Source organism: Thermobia domestica, chromosome 2 (assembly GCF_964235325.1).
Source record: "Thermobia domestica chromosome 2, izTheDome1.hap1.1, whole genome shotgun sequence".
NCBI classification, from domain to species: domain Eukaryota; kingdom Metazoa; phylum Arthropoda; class Insecta; order Zygentoma; family Lepismatidae; genus Thermobia; species Thermobia domestica.
The window spans coordinates 94,964,656-94,986,008 of NC_137455.1; the positions used below are offsets into that span (position 1 = coordinate 94,964,656).

Here is a 21,353-nt window from a genome sequence, read left to right on the forward strand (position 1 = left end):
TAGGCAACATGATCTAGTGGTGATGAATAAATCAAGAAAAGAAAACAACGTGGTTTAAAAGAAAAACCAAGAAAAGAAAACCTGTACACGTGGAAAAGTCCAGGAGATAAGAAATGCTACCAAATCGATTACATTCTTGTGAAGCAATGTTTTAGGCATAGTGTACGACAAGTGAAGACATGCCAGGAGCGGACATTGATTCGGATCACAATCTCCTGGTGGCGGAATAGTAGGGGAACAAAATTGATAAAGTTGCACAGAAAATGAATCCGTAGGAAATTCATTGCCAAAAGCGGCGACAGTTATTTTCTGTAAGTCCTTGCATCTAAGACTTAGAAAAGTATTGTTGCCAACGTGACAAGTAGGTGTGTTGGTCGCCATATTGAATCAAAAATGGCGGATCCAAAATTCATTAAATACTTAAATTCAATTGAAATATTGGCGTATGTGGATAGAAAATTAAAGATTGAAACATCCACAATGTATTAAAAGGTAAGAAAATATATAATACAGAAACATTTGAGGCCAATGAAGATGAAAGTGCAATACGTAAGCGTTATATTAAAATTTATTATAATATATGTATGTATAAAAGTATATGCAGAAGGTAGTTTTCTTATTCCTTTGTTTTCTTTTACTTTTGCAGGTTCTAATTAAAATAATGAAAAGTTGAGATGGACCCCGTTGGAACACTTAGCCCTGCAAAGCGAAAAAAAATATTCATCTGATTGCCTACAGTGTATTATATGTTTGCAGCCAGATATGGAGGATGTACTCAGCCGAAGTACTCCTAGTGCTGTAGCGAGACTAAAGGAAACAATAGCAGAGTGGAGTGCAGTCTCGCAATATGACATTGAGTATGGTGCTATTCTAGAAAGACTTCAACGATCAGTAATCCGTGCTTGTGATAGTGCAGACATTATATTTTGGCATCGTACATGTTACAGTTCTTTTACTCATAAAGGACACATTCAAAGACTAATAAAAAAGGCAAATAACAATGTGAGTAAAGATATGAACCCAATACAACAAACATCAACTGAAATATCAGGCTCTTTACGCAGATCGACAGTGCCCGCAGTGGACTGGAAAAAGTGCATCATTTGTCAAAAGCATGTACATAAAAGAAAGGTATGTCAAGTCCAGACAGTGCAGTCAATGGAAGCAATACGTAAATTAGCACAAACGAACGATGTTCTAAGGTGTCGCGTTGGTTCTGTAGATCTAATCGCAGCAGAAGCAAATTATCACCCCGAATGCAGACGAGAGGAGCAAAGAAGAGAAGGAAACAAGGAAGCAGTAAATGACAGTCCAAAACAATCCGTCTCAAAGGAAGATCCATTGTATGACCTTATTGATGAACTTGATGTTGGATTTGCTAAAAAGTTTGTTTACAGCATGGAAGATATTCGTGAAAGATACTGCGAGCTATGTGAGAGAAGTAGCATTGAAAGACCAAACATATCTCTTAAAAAAATGAAACAAATACTTGAGAATCACTATGGAGAAAGTATAACATTTCAAAAGCAAAGACGACCTAATCTTCCTCTTCTAGTATTTCCATCAATCGAAGTAGGTAAAGCAGTAGAAGCTGTTGTCACGTCCCAACAGAATGAACAAGAAAATGATACCCTTAAGTGGAAAGGAGAATATTCTGATATACGAATATTGTACCACGCAGCTTTAATGATTAAAGAGGCCTTAAATCAGACTCCAGGGGTAAAAGAATACAGTAATCTTTCAAAAGAAAATGCGCATAAGTGTGTTCCAGACACACTATACACGTTTCTCCGTTTTATTTTCGAAGATGCTCAAAAATGCTTAAGAGATGAAAGCAGAGAAAATGCAGTAAGAGAAAGGGATATACTCAACTTTGGCCAAGATATTCTTTACATCCACTCGAAATGTAAGAAGCGTACACCAAAGCATATTGGTATAGGTATGGCAGTACACCATGCAACAAGATCTAAGAAGTTGGTACAATTATTGTATTTTGCAAGGTGCAGTATACCATACACTGTGGTAAGACAAATTGCAACTTCTATAGCGAAACAAAATGTTGAGCAATTCTTGAAAAATGGTGTAGTTATCCCCAGAAACCTTGTACCTCACCAATTTCTCCAATTTGCTTTAGACAACATTGATATTATAGAGGACACTCTAGATGGAAAACAAACATTTCATGCTACACAATGGTAGTTTATCAAAAGGGTCCACTGCAGGAAAAGAAAAGCATCGATGTTCCGAATCTAGTTGGAAGAGACAGAACATTGCCTACAGTTCCTGATGACTTCACCAAAATAATCCATGCGAAGCTACTGAACAGGAAACATATGAAGCCATTGACACATGCATCAATCACTGCATGCTGCGATGCAAGAGAACATGGTATTAGAAAAATGGAATCTGAACTTCCATGGATATTAAGCAGAGCTGCTTCTAACACTCAAGAAAATTTATCTGTCTCAGCTTGGACATCGTTCAACCAGAAGCTCACTGATGATGACACTCCAGTTACTATCGTTGGGTTTTGTCCAATTCTGCCAGCACCAGCTTCAGATTATGATACAATTTGGACAGCTATAATGAGATGCAAGTTGATTTCACAACATTTGGGCCAGCAGCACACTGTCATAACATTTGATCAGGCTCTTTACTGTAAAGCAAATGAGTTGGTATGGTCAAATGAAGAAGAAACCCGTGGCGTGATAATTAGACTTGGAGGATTTTACATGATTATGGTGTACTTGTCAGCTTTAGGCCAACAGTTTGCTGGTTCAGGTCTGGAAGACTGTTGGATTGAAAGTGGAATTTTCTCAGAAGTCACATCGTCAAATAATGAAAGGTAAAATGTATAACCGTGCGATCTGAGCTCACAAACTTACCTTTGAAGCTATTTGACATATATTGATTAATGAATTTGTAGATTGGTTGAACAATTCAGGTCGAGGATGTGAATATGATGTTGTAGAGGAATACGCATTAAGAATTGCTACATCTTTCAACAATGGAGATTATGAATAAGTTAGAAGCACAGTGAAGGAGTTAACTTGTAGTCTTCCTGCATTTGTAACAAAACTACAGGAATTTGTAGATGAGCATGTAAATCAGTTAACTTTCGGATTTTGGTTGACTTACTTGGAGGCAGTGAATACACTTCTCAGCTTTATAAGAGCTGAACGTGAGGGAAACTGGCATAAACACTTAGAAGCTTTCGAAAATATGCTACCTTTGATTGCTGCTGACAACCATACAAACTACACCAGATGGGGGCCAGTTTGCCTTACATGCATGCGAGATTTGCCACACTTTGCCACAGAAGTTTATGCAGAGTTTACTGATGGTCATTTTGGTGTCAAAAGAAGCAAGCTGCCGTTTGTAAAGATAGCAACTGATCAAGCCATTGAACATGTCAACAAGATTTGCAAGGTAGCAGGTGGTATAATAAACATTACTCGGAATGAATCTGCCAGACAGCGATGGGAACTCAGTTTCAATGAACTTGGACATCTGGCTGAAGAGGTAAATAAGCTCTTCAACATTGACATTCAAACACCGTTCAGCCACAATGAACAACATAAGAAACGACTAGAGAGGGACATCACCGATGTAGCATTAATAAAAGAACAACTTGTGCGCTTTCAACTGTTTCGTGATTTCAACAATGATTTCAGAGTGATATCAACAGGAGATGTAATCCCGGAACATACTGCACATGACATTCTCAATGCTTTTGAAAATGGCAAAAGGATTATTGACACTATCATTAAGACACGTCTAATTCCTGAATCCCAAGTTAATATGTTTGAGACTATACCAAAATCAAACCAAAAAACATTCAAAGACATAACGTCACAACGAAGTAAGTCAAAAGTAAGACATCTGGAGTCTGACACACAAGTTAATCAGCGACTAATTACATACATAGCCCGATATCCAAATGTTGATTTTCGATTTCTCTTACAACATGAGTTGTTTGAATATCCTCCATCCCTGTTCAGATCGGACTTTTCACCTATCATTGGTCATAAGGCTGCTTTATTTCAGCTTCTAACACAAAATACAGTAGCCACTGCAAAAAAAAAAAAAAAAAGAATCATCAGTGCTCATTAGCACTGATTATTGATGGTATGGCTTGTGTGCACAAGGTTGGTAAACCAAAGAGTGGTAAAACTTTTGGAGACCTTGCAGATTCTTTCACTGAATTTATATTTTCCAATTATTCAGCAACATGCACTAGGATTGATGTTGTTTTTGATAGGTATGTCTCACCGTCTATTAAATCAAGTACAAGAAATTTTAGATCAGGAAACGCTTTACCCATTAGAAGGATGATCCAAGACAGAGGAACGCCACTTCCTGCATCATGGAGGTATTTTATGTCGCTGCCGCAGAACAAAGAGAACCTTCTAAGTTTTATCAGTGAGGAACTTCTTAAACATTCAAAAAGATTACCAGACAATAAGGTACTAATTCTTGGATCGGAGACATCCCGGACCTTCATTCAGATCAAGAAGAAGCAGACACAAGGATGTTGTTGCTTGGGAAACATGCTTTAGATGAAGGATTTGCATCGCTTATCTTTTCTAGCGACGATACAGATGTATTCGTCCTTCTTGTGTGGCATAATTTATGTCCTCGCGTATGGATGAAGAGAAGCAACCCAACTAGATTAATACCAATCCATAAGATTGTATCTGATATGCCATGTGGTATACGGTCCTCTTTGCTTGCATTTCACAGCATGACAAGCTGTGATACAACCAGTCAAATAAGTAGGCATGGGAAGAAGTCAGCTTGGAAAGTATATTAAGACAACTATGAATTACGAACATCTATGGGACTGGAAAATGAAGTTGTTTCTGATGTGTTCAAGAGAATTGAATATTTCGTTGTCCTCCTTTTCCACTCGAAACCCACTGTATCCGAAGTAAATGATCTTAGATTGAAGCTCTTTCATCAAGGAAAGACTATTCAACAACTGCTGCCAACAGAGGATGCTTTACGCCAGCATATCAATCGAGCAAACTATCAAACGATCGTTTGGAAGAGAGCACTTCAGCAATATCAAAAGCTTCCATCACCTACAGATTGTGGCTGGCAAACGAAAGGGATATCCTACGTACCAATTATGACAATGCTTCCACCAGTTCCTACAGAATATTTGCGTATCACAAGCTGTAAGTGCAAAAAAGAATGTAAATCATCATCTTGTTCATGTAAATATGCAAGACGTTCATGCTCTCCAGCGTGTGACTGTTATAAACAAGTGTGCTAAAATGAGTATGTATCTCAAGACAACTTATCAGACTCAGAAACTGAAGTGAGCGATGAAGAATCGTACTGATTATAGATGACACTGTGAGAATTCAGAAATGAAACGTTCTTTTTGTTTTACAATTACAGTCTTATAATTAACTTTCAGTCCGCTTTCATGTAATGTATTCGATTGAAATACTTTTCAATTTAAAGTATTAACAAAACCGTAACACTAGTACCTCTAACTAGGAATTTCAGTAAGGTGATCTTACAATCTTGACCTTAAACACAAACAAATGGCTTAAACAATGTATACAATTATTTTCATTTTTTGTAAGCATCCTGAGCTTTCATTTGATACCACACATGACTACATTCTGATAAGCATGTATTACGTAATTTGTCATTATTTACGCCATCTTTGAACCAACATGGCGGCCACCCTACCAGTTGCCGAGGTTGGCAACATTACTTTTCTAGCTCTTTATACCAATGTCTATTAAGATAAAATAGTTGCCACTTTTGGCAATGAGAATCCTACGGGGTGACACATTTCTACATTTTGTTACCCTACTAGAAGTGCAAACCTGGTTAAAGTCGATCAAGAAAATGGGAGGAGAAATCGAAAATGGAACTTAGAGTAAGTAAGAAAGTGATGTGATGTGAAAGAAGAAATCGAAGAAAAATTCTGTGCAATGGGCGATGTGGTTGACAATATAGAGAATAGTTGGGGAAAAGTTAAACAGACTACTTGACACACTCCACAATAACATTGGCAGGATGGAAAGAGCACCGAGAAAACCATGGATAACTGAAGCAATGCTTTAAAAGATGGAAGAACGCAGAAGGGTAAAAAAACACGGACATGAATGAATACAGAAGACTGAATAATAAATTGAGAAGAGAAACAGACAAAGCCAAAGAAATGTACATGGAGCAGATATGTGAAGAAATAATGGAACTTCAACAGCGCGGCAGATAAGATCTGATGTGCCAGAAAGCACAAGAGTTAGGAGGGAAAGCTAACAAAAGTACACGAACGTTCGATATCGAAGATCAACAACGTAATATAACCACTGACCATCAAAGAATCCTTAGAATTTGGGAGGAATACATAAAAGATCTGTGTGATCAGAAGAACCGCCCCAAAGATATTGCGATCGAAGCAGAAGAAGAGGTGGATGATGATGAAGAAGGACCCAGTATATTGAAAAGTGAAGTAGTACAAGCAATCAAAGACATGCGAAGGAGAAAGGCCACTGGAGACATTGACATATCAGTAGATTTGCTCAAGGAATTAGGAGACAACGCAATGAAAGTACTGACTTCACGTATTAACAAGATCTACCTGAGAGGAGAATGGCCAAAGGATTTTCTTGATGTTACAATGATTGTATTGCCCAAGAAAGAGCAAGCAAAGAAGTGCAGCGATCACAGAACAATAATCTGATTTCTCACACAGGAAAGATTATTGCACGCATACTGAACAGGCGGTTGGAAAGTAAGGTAGATGAAAGGTTAGAAGAAGATCAATTTAGATTCCGGAAAGGAAAAGGCACCAGAGATGCTATTGGATTGATGAGAATTATATCAGAAAGAATTCTTTATGTAAAGGAAGAGTTGTGTTTGTGCTTCATCGACTGGCGAAAAGCTTTCGACCGAGTTAATTGGACGAAACTTCTGAAAATACTTAAAGAAATCGGAGTCAACTGGAGAGATCGACGACTCATTCAAAACCTGTACATAGGACAACGAGTGAAGTTGCGCTTGAATGAAGGAAAAACCAATAGTGTGGCGATTGGAAGAGGAGTCAGACAAGGATGTAGTTTGTCACCCAATTATTCAACATTTATAGTGAATGTTTAATGAAGGAAGCATTAATGGGAATTAGAGATTTCAAGATTGGAGGGCAGATCATTAACAAGATCAGATATGCAGATGATACGGTTATAATAGCTAAAACCGAAGGAGGACTGCAGGAGATGATTGACAAAATAGTTGACACTGAAAAACTGTATGGAATGGAAATTAACATCGAAAAGTCGAAAGTCATGAGCATTCCCGTGAAAATACGCCCTTACGGATCAGAGTAGAACAAAAAGAACTTGAAGCGGTCGATAATTTCAAGTATCTGGGAAGTATTTTGACGAGACGCTTACTGCACCAAAGAGATCAGGTCAAGAATTGCCATAGCTAAAGAAGCATTCAACAAGAAAAGATCACTCTGAACTAGCAGGCTCAATATTAGACTTAAGAAGAAGTTGGTCAAGTGCTATATATGGAGCATTGGACTGTATGGTTCAGAGACTTGGACATTACGGAAGTTAGAGAATAAATATTTAGAGAGCTTTGAAATGTGGTGTTGGAGGAAGATGGAGAAAATAAAATAGACAGAGAGAGCAACAAACGAAGATGTTTTAAAACGGATAGGAGAGGAGAGGACACTTCTAGCCACCATCCTTCGTAGAAAAGCCAATTGGATTGGACACATCTTGCGAAGAAATTGTCTTCTTCACACTGCCATAGAAGGAAAGATGGAAGGGAAGCGAGTAATAGGAAGAAGAAGAACACAGCTGATCGATGATTTGAAAGATGAAAGAAAATATTGAGAGTTAAAAGAGGAAGCTGAAGATCGACAAAAGTGGAAGAAACATTTCCAGGTCCAAGTCTAAAATTTAAAAAAAATCCTCATTAGTCCCAGGACATGCCAAAAGGCATAATAATAATAATAATAATAATAATAATAATAATAATAATAATAATAATAATAATAATAATAATAATAATAATAATAATAATAATGCAATTATTAAAATTTCAAGCTATGTTATGCATAAGTGTCGGAAATCTTATTGAACGATTTTGTCTTCCGTCCATCTGTCGACAGGTATCAGAAACACCGAGATGCGATTTCTTGGAATTAGTCATTTCAGGTTTCAACGTTTATCGCCATAGAACGAAAACGATAACAGCGAGAAACTGTTTTTCGCAAATGGTTCAGCGTTTCAGGATAATAAATAATGACTATCAATTTAACTCTACTAAAACCGGAAGTGGTTTAAATTTACTATTACTGCCAGTTTCATTACCAGTTTGACCGTTTATCGCCATAGGACGAAAACGGTAAGACCAAGCAGGACCGGTTCTAGACATTTCTTAAGTGTAAGCAAACAATATTTAGGCGCCCCGACCTAAATCATAATAAAAAGAGTAGAAATCTGTAATGAACAAAAATTCTTCAAATAATTGTTACAATTGAAAATTTCTTCAATATATGTAGTCTCCCTGTGAATATTAACGAAAAATGGCGAAATTATAACTAATTGACTATAGATGAAAACTGACAAAAGTTCCAATTTTAATATATTTTTTTATTATTACTATTAAATAAGCACAAGACACAACTAAGATATATACCTAAGCTGTATTTTGACAAGTACAATTAAAAAGTCGAACAGAATAAAACTTATGAGTTACAAGTCTAACATTAACATAGGTTTGGTTTTGACAAAGAAGTATGCTCTTATGCTTCATTAAAAGCACATTTACATAGTATTTTCTAGTGACACGTTTATGGTAATCAGCTTAATTTCTCGTTTTCTTTTTTACTGAAAAGTTCATGTTATAAATAGTATTTAAATACACTTTTCTTGCTGACAAAATATCTTATCATTGCATCCGTATCCATTTCACTGAGTATGTCATTTTCAATGGCCATCAAAGCTAGTTCATTAAATCGTTCTTGAGATATAGTTGATCTCAAATAATTCTTTATTAATTTTAGCTGAATTAGTTTAATACACAACAAATGGCAAAAGTGCGTGCCTTAATCGATATTTAATTTGTCCGATCCAATGGCGGAACTTCCGGTTACCTCACAAAAATTCTTTTTAGTGTCCCTCAGGCATATAAAAGAATTCAGTGTTTCATGTCTCTTTCCAACACATACTTTCGAAATCAAGCAATGTAAACACAAGCAGTGGGGCACCCACGATTTCTCTTTTGGGTTCGAAGATTTTTGAAGTATCCTAAAAAATGCAAATAACTTTGTGTATTTTCCCCATGAAATTGTGCTAATTTTCTTAAAAATTAAAAGTTCTGGGAGATCCAAATTCTCGGACCACAACCGTCGGTGTATCCCTGAACAGAAGTAACTAATAATCAAAACTCTATTTTGCATTAAGACTGTTACCAAATGTTTAAAAAATATCGCTCCATCTAAATTTAATACAAGAGAATGAATTGATAATGATTTTTACACTGTTATAATACAACTAGCGTATGTATACGTTGCTGTGATTGTCAGTGAGAGTTCTAAAAAAAAAAAAAAAAAAAAAAAAAAAAGTGTTACTTAAAATCCTAATGACCTTTCGATTACAGTTTCGTTTTCGAATACAGTCACCCTAGTTATATATGCATATACTGTGTGAAAACTAATTGTATTCAAACAAATTCTGAAATACATTAAATTTATCCCAAACCCGTAACCGAAGAGGCCGTATGCATTTCATTTTAATTTAAAAATTAAATTACTGCAATCAAGTAAAACAAACTTAGTTTCAAAAGCATACTGTCTATAAGCAATATGTGTAGTTGTTTTCCTTTGTTTGTTGATCCATCTTTGGCAATGATATCCTCTAGCAAGGTCGCGGAAGGGTTGTTGGGAGAAGAATGAAGTTGTATTTTGTGCATATGGTGGGATTGTGCAAAAAATGCCACTATCTCCAGTCGTACTGCCGTAGTGCTTAATTTAAAGTTTATTGAAAAGCTAAATTTCCGTACATTTTATCTCATATTCGTAGAATCTCCCTTTTACCCTCTTTTAAAATTCTTTCCTAAATCTCCCTTCGCCGCGGAAAATTTTCCTCAAACTAGCATCACTTGTGAGTGTGGCATTAACACCAATTGATGTACGAGCCCATTTCAATTGTAAAGATGTGTTTTACAGCCAACCACTCAAAGATTCGACTTGATTATCCTTTAGATGTATTTTACCTGTATCTTAGTCTGTACAATATTTATTTGGAGCTATTTGGAAAATCTTTTATCATAGCATTTTCTCTAATAAATATTAACATTTAAAACACAAAATACATAATCCAGTTTGGCACCCACTTCACCTGGCGCCTCCTGCGAACTACGTGTTCGCGGATTCAAGATCCGGCCCTGACAACAAGAAACGGTTTTATGCAAACAATTCAGCATCTCAAGACAATATATCATGACTATCCACAACACTACTAAAACCGAAAGTTTTAATGCTGATTTCTGTAGAGCAAAAATGGTAAAGATACAGTTTTCTGCAATCGATTCAGGTTCCCATAATGGATTCATTTCCTACGTTGAAGCTCTGTTCAAACGAGAAATGGTTAAAATTAGCCATTTCCAGTTTTAGCGTTATCCAACATAACAAACATGGTAAAGATAGTGAGAAGCAGTTTTTTGCAAACGATCCAGCTTCTTAAGGCAACGCGCCATGACTATCCAAAACAATGTACGAAAACCAGAAATGGTTCAAATTTACTTCCTATTTCAATACTGATTTTTACAGTGCAAAAAAGGTAATAAATATGGTGATGCTGTATTTTACAATTGACTCACCGTCCCAAGAATAGGTTACATTCTCTATTAACCTTCTATTCAAACCAGAAGTAGTACAAATAAACTGTTTTCTGTTTCAATATTTATCGTTATAGAACAAAAGTGCTATATATCGGGTGTTGCAAAATAAGTGTTACAACGCTTGGGAGGTGACTCCTGCCACTGAGACAAAAAAAAAAATCTCTTGAACTTTCGGCTATCGGACATAGTTTCGGATCTACAAAGTGACGAAAGCGTGGGAAAATGACTTTCGGACGCCAATTGTTCGGAAACTATTTAACATAAAGAGAGCGGGTAAAAAATTCACTGAAGAACTCATACCTGCTGTATTGAATTTTGCATGTTTCACAATCCTATCATGCACGCGCAAGGGATTCCCCAAAGTAACGTAGGGAATCCCGAATAATTCGCCAAATGAAAATTGGTCTAAATGGATATGAATTGATAGGGTTTCAATAATTCTTTTGTATTAAGTCGATATCTGGAACAAATACAAAATGGCGGACACTTTCATGCTCGTTGTGTGTGGTTGCATAATCACCAGGTACGGATGCTGGCCGATAGTGACGTTCTGAGTATTAAGTGAGTATTGGTGAATTTGTACTCAAATGCTCTAGAAAGACATCTGAAGTGTCGGTAGAGCACAACTGATGAAGCAGGGTGATTCACATGTGTGGAAATATTAACGAGAAATGCCCAGAAATGCACTCATATTAAGTAAACGTTAGTTCAAATCGTCGGAAATGTAAGGATTAGCGTCAAGAACATGAAAGCCATTGCCAATTCACCAATAATATTCCCTTAAACCGAGGCAATATGATGTGCACGGTTGCATACCAATAAGGATGCAACAACTGAGGCCAAGTTGAAATTGTGCAAGGGGACTCACAAAGAAACTGGGTAAACTAAAGGAATGTCACTAGTGGGATCGCATGATCGATATTGAAATGTGGCCAATGTGTGTGTTGATATCGACATGTAGTTAATGGACAAATGCCAACATGTCCCACTACTGCTGGGACACCGCCTCACGTGCAAAAACTAGGAAAATAACGTTGTACATTCTGCTAATACATCTACTGCACTTTTTGGTAGAACGTAACTAGAACACGATTGTATCAATGTCTCTCTTTGTTTGAGACATTGTCCCACAGTCGACACATATGAAAAGATATCTCTTAATTCATGGTTCAAATTCTGATAAAGCGTGAAAATAACGAACTCGTATAATGTCCCACGTCTTCTGGGACATATGACGTACTCAAAATATAGGAAAATACCTCCAGAAATTCTTATCTTATACACAGTACACATGCCAATACAAAGACGAAAATGAACCAATTTAGCACACATAACACTATAGCTGGAACACCATACATGTGGAAAATAAAACGACATGAGAAACAGAAAGAAACGTCTTAAAGCTCTGATTGTTTACAATTGTGCAGTAGGAGTAATAAAATGAAACACACAAGCATGTCGGGAGGCTGTACAAGAGCGCTTGCCAAACAAAGTGGGTACTCCTCAAAGAAATGAATACAGAGAAAATGAGACTTCCTCGAGCCTCAGGGCTAGAGCGCTCGCTTTCGATCGCGCGGTCGCAGTTTCCAATCCTACTGGGAGCCCACGGCCTCACATTCCAGACCCGAGTAGTTATTTTCCTATTTTTCGCACGTGGGACGGTGTCCCAGCAGTAGTGGGACATGTTGACATTTGTCCATTAACTACATGTCGATATCAATACACACATTGGCCACATTCCAGTATCGATCATGTGATCCCACTAGTGACATTCCTTTAGTTTACCCAGTTTCTTTGTGAGTCCCCTTGCACAATTTCAACTTGGCCTCAGTTGTTGCATCCTTATTGGTATGCAACCGTGCACATCATATTGCCTCGGTTTAAGGGAATATTATTGGTGAATTGGCAATGGCTTTCATGTTCTTGACGCTAATCCTTACATTTCCGACGATTTGAACTAACGTTTACTTAATATGAGTGCATTTCTGGGCATTTCTCGTTAATATTTCCACACATGTGATCACCCTGCTTCATCAGTTGTGCTCTACCGACACTCCAGATGTCTTTCTAGAGCATTTGAGTACAAATTCGATACACTTAATACTCAGAACGTCACTGTTGGCCAGCATCCGTACCTGGCAATTATGCAACCACACACAACGGGCAAGGTGTCCGCCATTTTGTATTTGTCCCAGATATCGACTTAATACAAACGAATTATTGTTACCTGGTAGAAACCCTATCAATTCATATCCATTTAGACCAATTTTCGTTTGGCGGATTATCCGGGATTCCCTACGTTACTTTGGGGAATCCCTTGCGCGTGCATGATAGGATTGTGAAACATGCAAAATTCAATACAGCAGGTATGAGTTCTTCAGTGAATTTTTTACCCGCTCTCTTTATGTTAAATAGTTTCCGAACAATTGGCGTCCGAAAGTCATTTTCCCACGTTTTCGGCACCTTGTAGATTCGAAACTATGTCCGATAGCCGAAAGTGCAAGAGAACTTTTTTTCTTGTCTCAGTGGCAGGAGTCACCTCCCAAGCGTTGTAACACTTATTTTGCAACACCCGATATAGGCTATATAGGGAGTTTTTTTTTTTTTTTTTTCAATCAATTTAGGATTTCAAGAGAACATATCATCACGACCTTCAACACTCTACCAAAATCAGAAGTGTTGCAGTTTACTACTACTTCTGGTTTCAATACTGATTTTCGTAGAGGAAAACGGTAAGAGATAACGAAATGTTTCTTGCAATCGAATCAGGTTCCGAAAAGTAGGTTCTATCTTATCCCTTAATCTTCTATTAAATCCAGAAGTGGTTAAAATTAATCATTCCCGTTTTCAAGAGTTATCGCCATAGAAGAAAATAGTAATAAATAGCGACAAACTTTTCTGCAATCGATCCAATGTTTCAAGACAGCACCTGCCTTCCCCAACCTGCAACACTCTACTAAAACCGAAAGTTATTCAAATTTAATATCTACCACTTGTGATTTCAATACTAATTTTCATAGAGCGAAAACGGTAAGAGATATCGACATGCAGTTTTTTGCAATTGATTCAAGGTGCCAAGAATGAGTTCCGTCCCTTTCCATAACCTTTATTCAACCCGGAAGTGGTTAATATTACCCGTTTCCGGTTTCAACGTGTATCGCCACAGCAGGGCATTTTTAAAGCTACCTTTTTGTATCCAAATGGATACCCAGGCCCAGCACTTGGATACCCAGGCCCAACAGTTTGGATACCCAGTGCACTTAATACATCTTTAAATTACTGGAAGAGTACTTGAACAATAAATTACTTGAATTACTTGTAAGTTTAAAATCACTTCAATATACTTTGGTTTTGTGTCTATATGTATTCTGTGGGTAGGTATAAAATTGGAGAGCTTCATTCTTGAAATTTCAAATCCTCTTTCCTTCATTTCGTGTACTCATTTATCTATTCGAGATACTAACACTTTCATTCTACTCTAATACAGAGAAAATTAATAGACCGACTAAATAGATAGAAAGGTTGAAGCAGAACTCTCACATATAACAGTCCAAATGACGTTTGGCTTATATATCTTTTGAATAGTCTGAGAAAAAATAACAGAAAACAACTTGCTATTTGGATATTTAATTTTTATGAAGTGAATTTTTTACTTATTTTTAGCTTACAACACTGTTTTGGTTCGTTACAATTAAAACTCATTATTTCTGATAAAAAATTGTAAAAAGGACTTTTACACTTTAGGGGAACACCTTGCGTTGCGACGATAGCCAGTTCTGACCTAGCAAGTTTAGATAGAAAACGGCAAGATTTAGAGCAAGGAGCTGCTGATTCAGAGTGTCGATGCCGACATCCTTACTGTTTGGTGTGTTTACCACAGATCTGATCTTGGAATGGAGGACATGTTGGACTTTGTTCCTGAAATGACATTGACTGTGTCAAGTTTGAAAAATGTTACAATGTATTTCAGAACATCGAAAATAAAAGCAAAAATGCTGCACAAAACAATGGCTAATTTCCATACTTTTCTTGCCTACTTCAAGGTTACGGTTTGGTGAACACTTGCATACATTCATTGTCGCCGTACTCCACAACTTTCCTCGATGCAAGATGGTTTGGGAGGCAATTGTCATGGAAGGGGAGAAGAAGGATCGAGCTGCTGCCAACGGAATGTTAGACGCGTGGGCCGAAAATTCCATACAGTTTAAACTAACAGTTCTCATGCATGACATCACCAGTATCTTCCAGAAGATGCAGAATATTCTTTAACAATCTGATTTTCTACTGATTGATGTTCTTACAGGAGGGATGTAGCATTAAGGAAACTGACCTTAATGTTGGAGAATCCCTTTTCCGGTGGAAAGGAGGACTGCGTAGCTAGCGACAACGTGAGGGACGATGAACAGAGGCTACAGTGTCGTACAAATCATAATGTGCATGCGACTCGTCGGAACAGAAACTGGGAAGCTGTTCGACTGAACATAGAAGATGACGGCATTCTCAACTCCATTTAGACTACGTTGTCCGCATCTACAGCACAGTCGATTATAAATGCTGCTCGTCCATTAGTACAAGAAATTTTTGGAAAAGAAGTACAGACTTTTGCCTCAAATGTATGCGACAGCTGGCCAGGAATTAAAGAAGTACCATTACTGGTGGATAATGCTGATGCAGAAATGGAATATTCTGTGAGACTGAGAAGACTATTACCAGTCTCCTCTGGAATGCTGCAGAAACTTCTTGCTGCCTTACTTGCAATGTCGCCTCACAGCAAGTCAGTTGAACGAATTGTTTCACACTATAACCAACCTCGCAGTATTCATCATTTGTCGACGAGAAAACAAGACATGCGCTAAATTGAACGGGTACTGCAAACTATAACCCAAGGCTGGCTGTAGCGGAGTTCTTGAAGCAAAATGACAGACGGGAGAGCAGGCCTGATAGTGGTATCTATAAAAGGAGGGACTTTGTGAAGATGTTTTTCAGAGTTGAATAATCTGTTACATTCAAAATCAACATATTTATATCACATAGACCTATGCAATGTGTTATCAGTCATTGCCCTTTATTCGATGATAGTAGATCATGTATCAATTGCTGACAGTAATACAGGTGTTAAGACTGCTAGTAATATTAACGGCTCCATCAAACCTATGGTAACTAGATGAGAAACTTACTCAATTATATTCTAAACATATAAGAAAACAAATAATGCAGAACACATTCAGATGCAGAGTGTAAAAATAATAGCAGAAGTATAACTAATAACAACTGGGATAACACGGCTTTAAAGTACTTGTGGAACCAAACAATGTGAAACAACTTCAGCTTTAAAGTGTCAAAATAATAGCAAAAGTATAATCATTAACAAATAGCCTAAAATGCTTTAATACAGATAAGAAACCAAATAATATGGGACATTTTAAAATTTGAAGTGTGAAAATAATTCTAGAAATTAACCAGTTACAAGTGGAATAACACGCTTTAAAACAGGCGAAAAACCAAACAATGTGAAACAGATTGATATTTAAAGTGTAAAATGATAGCAGAAGTGGAACCACTAACAAAAAGGCTTACATACTATGATTTAAACCATTGATAATATTTAAACCATAAAGATAATTTTTTTATTACATTGTTTCTTTAAAAAATAAATTAGTAATAATATTTAGTATTGAATACATGCATATATACATAAAATGATTTCGTTAGGGAAATGTTTAGTCAAGTTTACGTATTATTTCCTTGTTAAGCAGTTTGTGTCTTGTATTGTGTGCTTTGTATCCTCTCCATCTGTTATCAGTCGCGTTTCTTTGCATTGTCTTGTCTATGTCGAATTTAAAAATATAATTATAAAAATAAATAAATAAAGGAAAATATCCAATTATGGTTTTATGTTTAAGTACTGGCCTGAAGGAGGATCTGAGCCAAAATGTAAAAAAAACATATGTCCGCTCCTGTATTGGTGGCGATGTGTTGAATCGGAAATGAAACGGTTTAGCAGAAGTGTGACGAATACCTCATTTTGTATGTCATTATTTCAAAAGTGTACATTATCCAAAAATGCAATTTAAAACATCTCTGTGTGTTTGAATTTTGCTATGTGTGTGTCAAGGCCCCCTTTTGTACCTGGATACCCAGTAGCGATTTCTTAAAAAATGCACTGCGCCACAGAACAAAAATGATATTAGCTAGCGACAAGCTGTTTTCTGCAAACGATTCACGGCCTCAAGAGAACTATCATCACAACCCGCAACATTCTAGCAAAATTGGAAGTGGTTGTAATCTACTAATATTTCCGGTTTCAATACTGATTTCCGTAGAGCAAAAACAGTAAAAGATATCGAGATGCTTTTCTTTTTAAACGATTCAGCTTCCCAAGAGTAGGTCCTGTCCCCTCCTTTGAGCATTCATCTAAACCGGGAGTGGTTCAATTTAAAGATTTCCGGTTTCAATTTTTATTGCCATAGAACAAAAACCGTAATTGGTTTTTGATATTGCAACGAAGGTGTATGCTTCAAGATTGAGTATTGAATTTCCATAGTTTAGAAAGTATACCGTAATTTCACAATGTGAAATGAAACTCACTTGTTTCTAAATGAAACTGGCACAGTTTTCAATTAAAATTATTTTACGTTATTATGTGGAACCATATAAGGGTTTTGTTATATTTGAATTCTGAATATCATATAACTATCTCTCTCCGTCCCCCGTAGAGAAATCGTAAAATGTTCCGTTTTTCCTTTCTGAAAAAATCTAGCAACCCTTTTTGAACCATAATCAGCTTCAACAAACATTCACAATACTAATAAGGCTTGTTTCCAACTATTCTTTCAATGTATCATTTTTTTAAATATATCAACGTAAGTATTTATACTTAGCGCACCAATGCCGTGGTGGCTCAGTGGTAGAGCGCTCATTTTTGGTACAAGGAGTCCTGGTTTGATCCCAGCTTCCGCTAAATGGTCTTTGTAGTGGACAAACACTGTGTGTATGGGTCAGAGGCACACCCTCGGAGATCCACCGAGTCCCAAAACTTCTTAACTCAACATACATTTGTATACTTCCTTAATATAACTATACTTGTTTAACAGGGAAATGATTGGTGTAGTATGAACATTGAATTGTACACTTCATATGTACTCTTTCTCTTATGAAAACAATCTAGTTCTACCTAGTATCATTTTTCCTGAAAATATAGATGGAAGTATTTACAATTACTTAACGTGTACAGAACATTACATAGACGTAGTAGTTTGTAGTATTGGACACACTCAAAGCTTGGACTCCCCAACAAGCGCGCCTGGTATCAGTTTTCTCGAAGTTCTCCAGTTTCCTTATACCTTCGTCATTCCACTCTCGTTACTGGCGTCTTCGTTAGCCTCGGTACATAATTCTGAGATGGTAAAGAAGCGAGACATAGTTCATAAGCGGGAGCATGTAAAACTCCTCGTAGCTATGTGGTTAGTGTACATGTTTTCAGCGCGGGAAACTCAGGTTCGATTCCCGATGGCAAGGAGTCCAATGGCGTCTTGCATCATAACATACAGTGCTGGACCAACGTGGCGTTGCCCACCCCAGTGCCTCGGTAGCGCCAGATGAAGATGTGGCCATTGCTGCAGACAGGAGCAGGATTCGTCTGAAAAGAGGCTATCTTGGTATTATTCTCCCCATGTGTGACGTTTGCGGCACTATTGTAGTCTCCCATACCTATGCTGTACAGTAAGCGGAAGCCGCAGCGATGGGCGCTGTGTAAATATGCCTTGCTCTGTCAGACTACGTAGAACTGTTCGTGGGGACACTGGGCACTGTGTAACAGCCTCCAGTGCTTGCGTCATTGTGTGTGATGGGGCTGTACAATTCACTACAACCATACGCACAACCAATCTGTCCTCACGGCCCATGGTATGGCGTGATCACTGGATCCGGCATGTCACTACATAGTGCTTTCCTAGAGCCATAGAGTCCATATATGCCCACTGGAGCTATATTCCTTCCAATACGGGGACTAATGTCGCGGAAGGATAAATCACACTCACGAAACGCCACTATTCGTTCGGAAAAGGCGCAAAATGCTGCATTCGACGATGAGGCATTTTTTGATCATATGCACACACTCATGTATACTAACCTTCGCCATAATCATAGGACGTTAAATTGAGATTTCATTTCATTTTACAAGAACTTTTGTCTACCACTGAACTATGGCTATTTGACCGGCCTTCAATTGCAACCACTAGATGTCATACCCGGCGTCTCTGCTGCTTCACGGCGCTGTCGTGCTAATCAATTATTGGACTCCCTACTATGCAAGGATGTTATAAAATAGAGGATCTGCCCTTAAACAAAATCTTGAAGCCATACGTCACAGTTTCGCCACCCCTACTCTGCCCACTCTATCCAATAAGATTCCAATGTTTTGAGCCAACAATCATGGCGGAAACGAAAGTAGCCAATCAGACGGTGGCGAAAACGAGAGTAGCCAATCAGGCGTGCCGATGCTCGGTTGTTTTTTGGCTTCATTGATTTAGTAGGATGAAGATACATACGGGCAAATCCTCTATTTTATAACATCCTTGCTACTATGTCTCTTTCTTGGTTTTTCACTTTTAATGGCAAGCAATGTATAACTTTGAGTTTAAAAAACTCTCTTATGGTTGTTCCATTTGACTTATATAATAGGGCATAAACTAACATTTTTTAAAACTGCGGTGTGTTCCTTTAAACGATACTTAAAATACACCAAGTAGTTGATTGATCAATATAAAGTTTTAAACGTTGAACATGTAGACAACACATACAAACAAAGTAAAGGCAATGCATAAATTCGAATATTATTGTAAAAAGAATAAAAAAAAGCATTGATAAAATTAAAATATTAAAGTGAAAGTCTAGGGAAAAAAATGAGAAAAGAAAGATAAGAGGAACATCGAGGGCCCATTTGAACTACGGTTATATATTTGGAAGTTTATTATTTGGGTAGTTGAAATATTAAGTTTGTTTTCTATATAAGAAAGAAATAATAAAAAAAAACTATTAATCATATAACCATTTCCTGTAACATAACGTAGTAATTTACGCTAGATTTTCTATAAGAAATATTTAAACCTACATCCCTCTAAAATATTACTCAGTTCTAATATCTCAATAATTAATTATGTTGAAATAAACTACTATTATTTTAAATATATACGATATATGTCATATGTCGTGAAGGTATCGTTTTGAACGAAGTTAAATACAATTAACTGCCATCATAAAGACAAATAATTCGAATTACATATACAGAATTTTCAAATAAAGTAATGACACGAGAAAGAAACTATTCATTATTAATTAAAAACACCTTCATCACCGTACACATTTTAATTGGAATATTGAATTGCAGTACTGAACTAAATTAAATATTTATTACACCCTAAACAATTTTAACTCACTTTTACTATTACAAAATGTTTATATTTAGTCTGCGAATTATTTACACTGTCCTTCTAACGATCAGACACAACGCCAAAATCTGGTTTCTTTGACAGTGATACCAGACAAATAGTTGCATCTTTCATAGGTTCAGTATATAGTCACTAGATGTAGCATAAGTAGCACTGAGCCGACCCCAAATTGAATGATATTTTACCACATTATGGAGATTGTATTAAAAAATGCTACGTTATGAAAATGTCTTGAAATCCGCCCATCATATTTGTCAACACTAGAGGATTCGCTTGTTCATAGTTATGTTTGTGATGGAATATATTTTTTGTATAGTTGTTAATCAATTTTTGTAGAATCTTTTTTTTTATACATTAGAAACATAAAGATTTGCATTAATGATACTGATGATACTGAAATAACAAATTATAGTTTTAATGATTTAGAAGAATAACGGAACTGAAGCTTGACCAGAGATTGCTGACTGATTTTACCCTAATGCAAGCGTTATGCTGCAATGTATAATTAATTCGTGATTCATCTATGTTATTTGCCGTGTTATAGTCTATCTTTTGCCGTCGTTTTGCCGTATTAATCAACAGAGTTGCCAACTAACCGTTTGATAAGAGAACTAAATTTCTTATCCTCCACTCTGAACTTGTTCTTAAAAATGCAAACGTATAAATATTTTTGTAGAAAGAAACTGGCGTGCAATTTACTTTTTCTTGGAAAGTCTTTACTTCACTGGTATTTGTTTTCTTTTATTCCCAGACTCCATGCAGTTCAACGAGTTTGTGTATTTCGAAGATAATAATTTACGAAAAAAAAAAAAATCCCTACATCTTTAGCATTTTAATATATTGAGATCCAGATTATAAGTGAAATGTCCTTTACTTTATAACTTATAGCTTAGGGCTTTTTGATACGATCATAGTTTCCATCACACATTGTATTAGTTTCCATCAAACTAAAGCCTGAGCGTAAATGAAATGAAAATTAAAACTTCTAGTTTTACGTTCCACAATTATAATTTTTAAGCTAAG

General features: G+C 36.7%; 1 protein-coding gene across 2 annotated transcripts in view; it reads right to left on the bottom strand.

Annotated features, from left to right (window-relative positions):
- LOC145674197 (uncharacterized) overlaps nucleotides 1–20,399 on the bottom strand; it is a 73,625-nt gene extending 53,226 nt beyond the window's left edge. Inside the window, exon 1 of one of the 2 annotated variants that reach the window (XM_081744032.1) lies at nucleotides 20,319–20,399. The gene's annotated coding sequence lies outside the window, so the exon portion shown is untranslated. The remainder of the gene's footprint in view (nucleotides 1–20,318) is intronic. The other variant, XM_081744035.1, reaches the window with a different exon arrangement.
- Nucleotides 20,400–21,353: the final 954 nt, after the last annotated feature.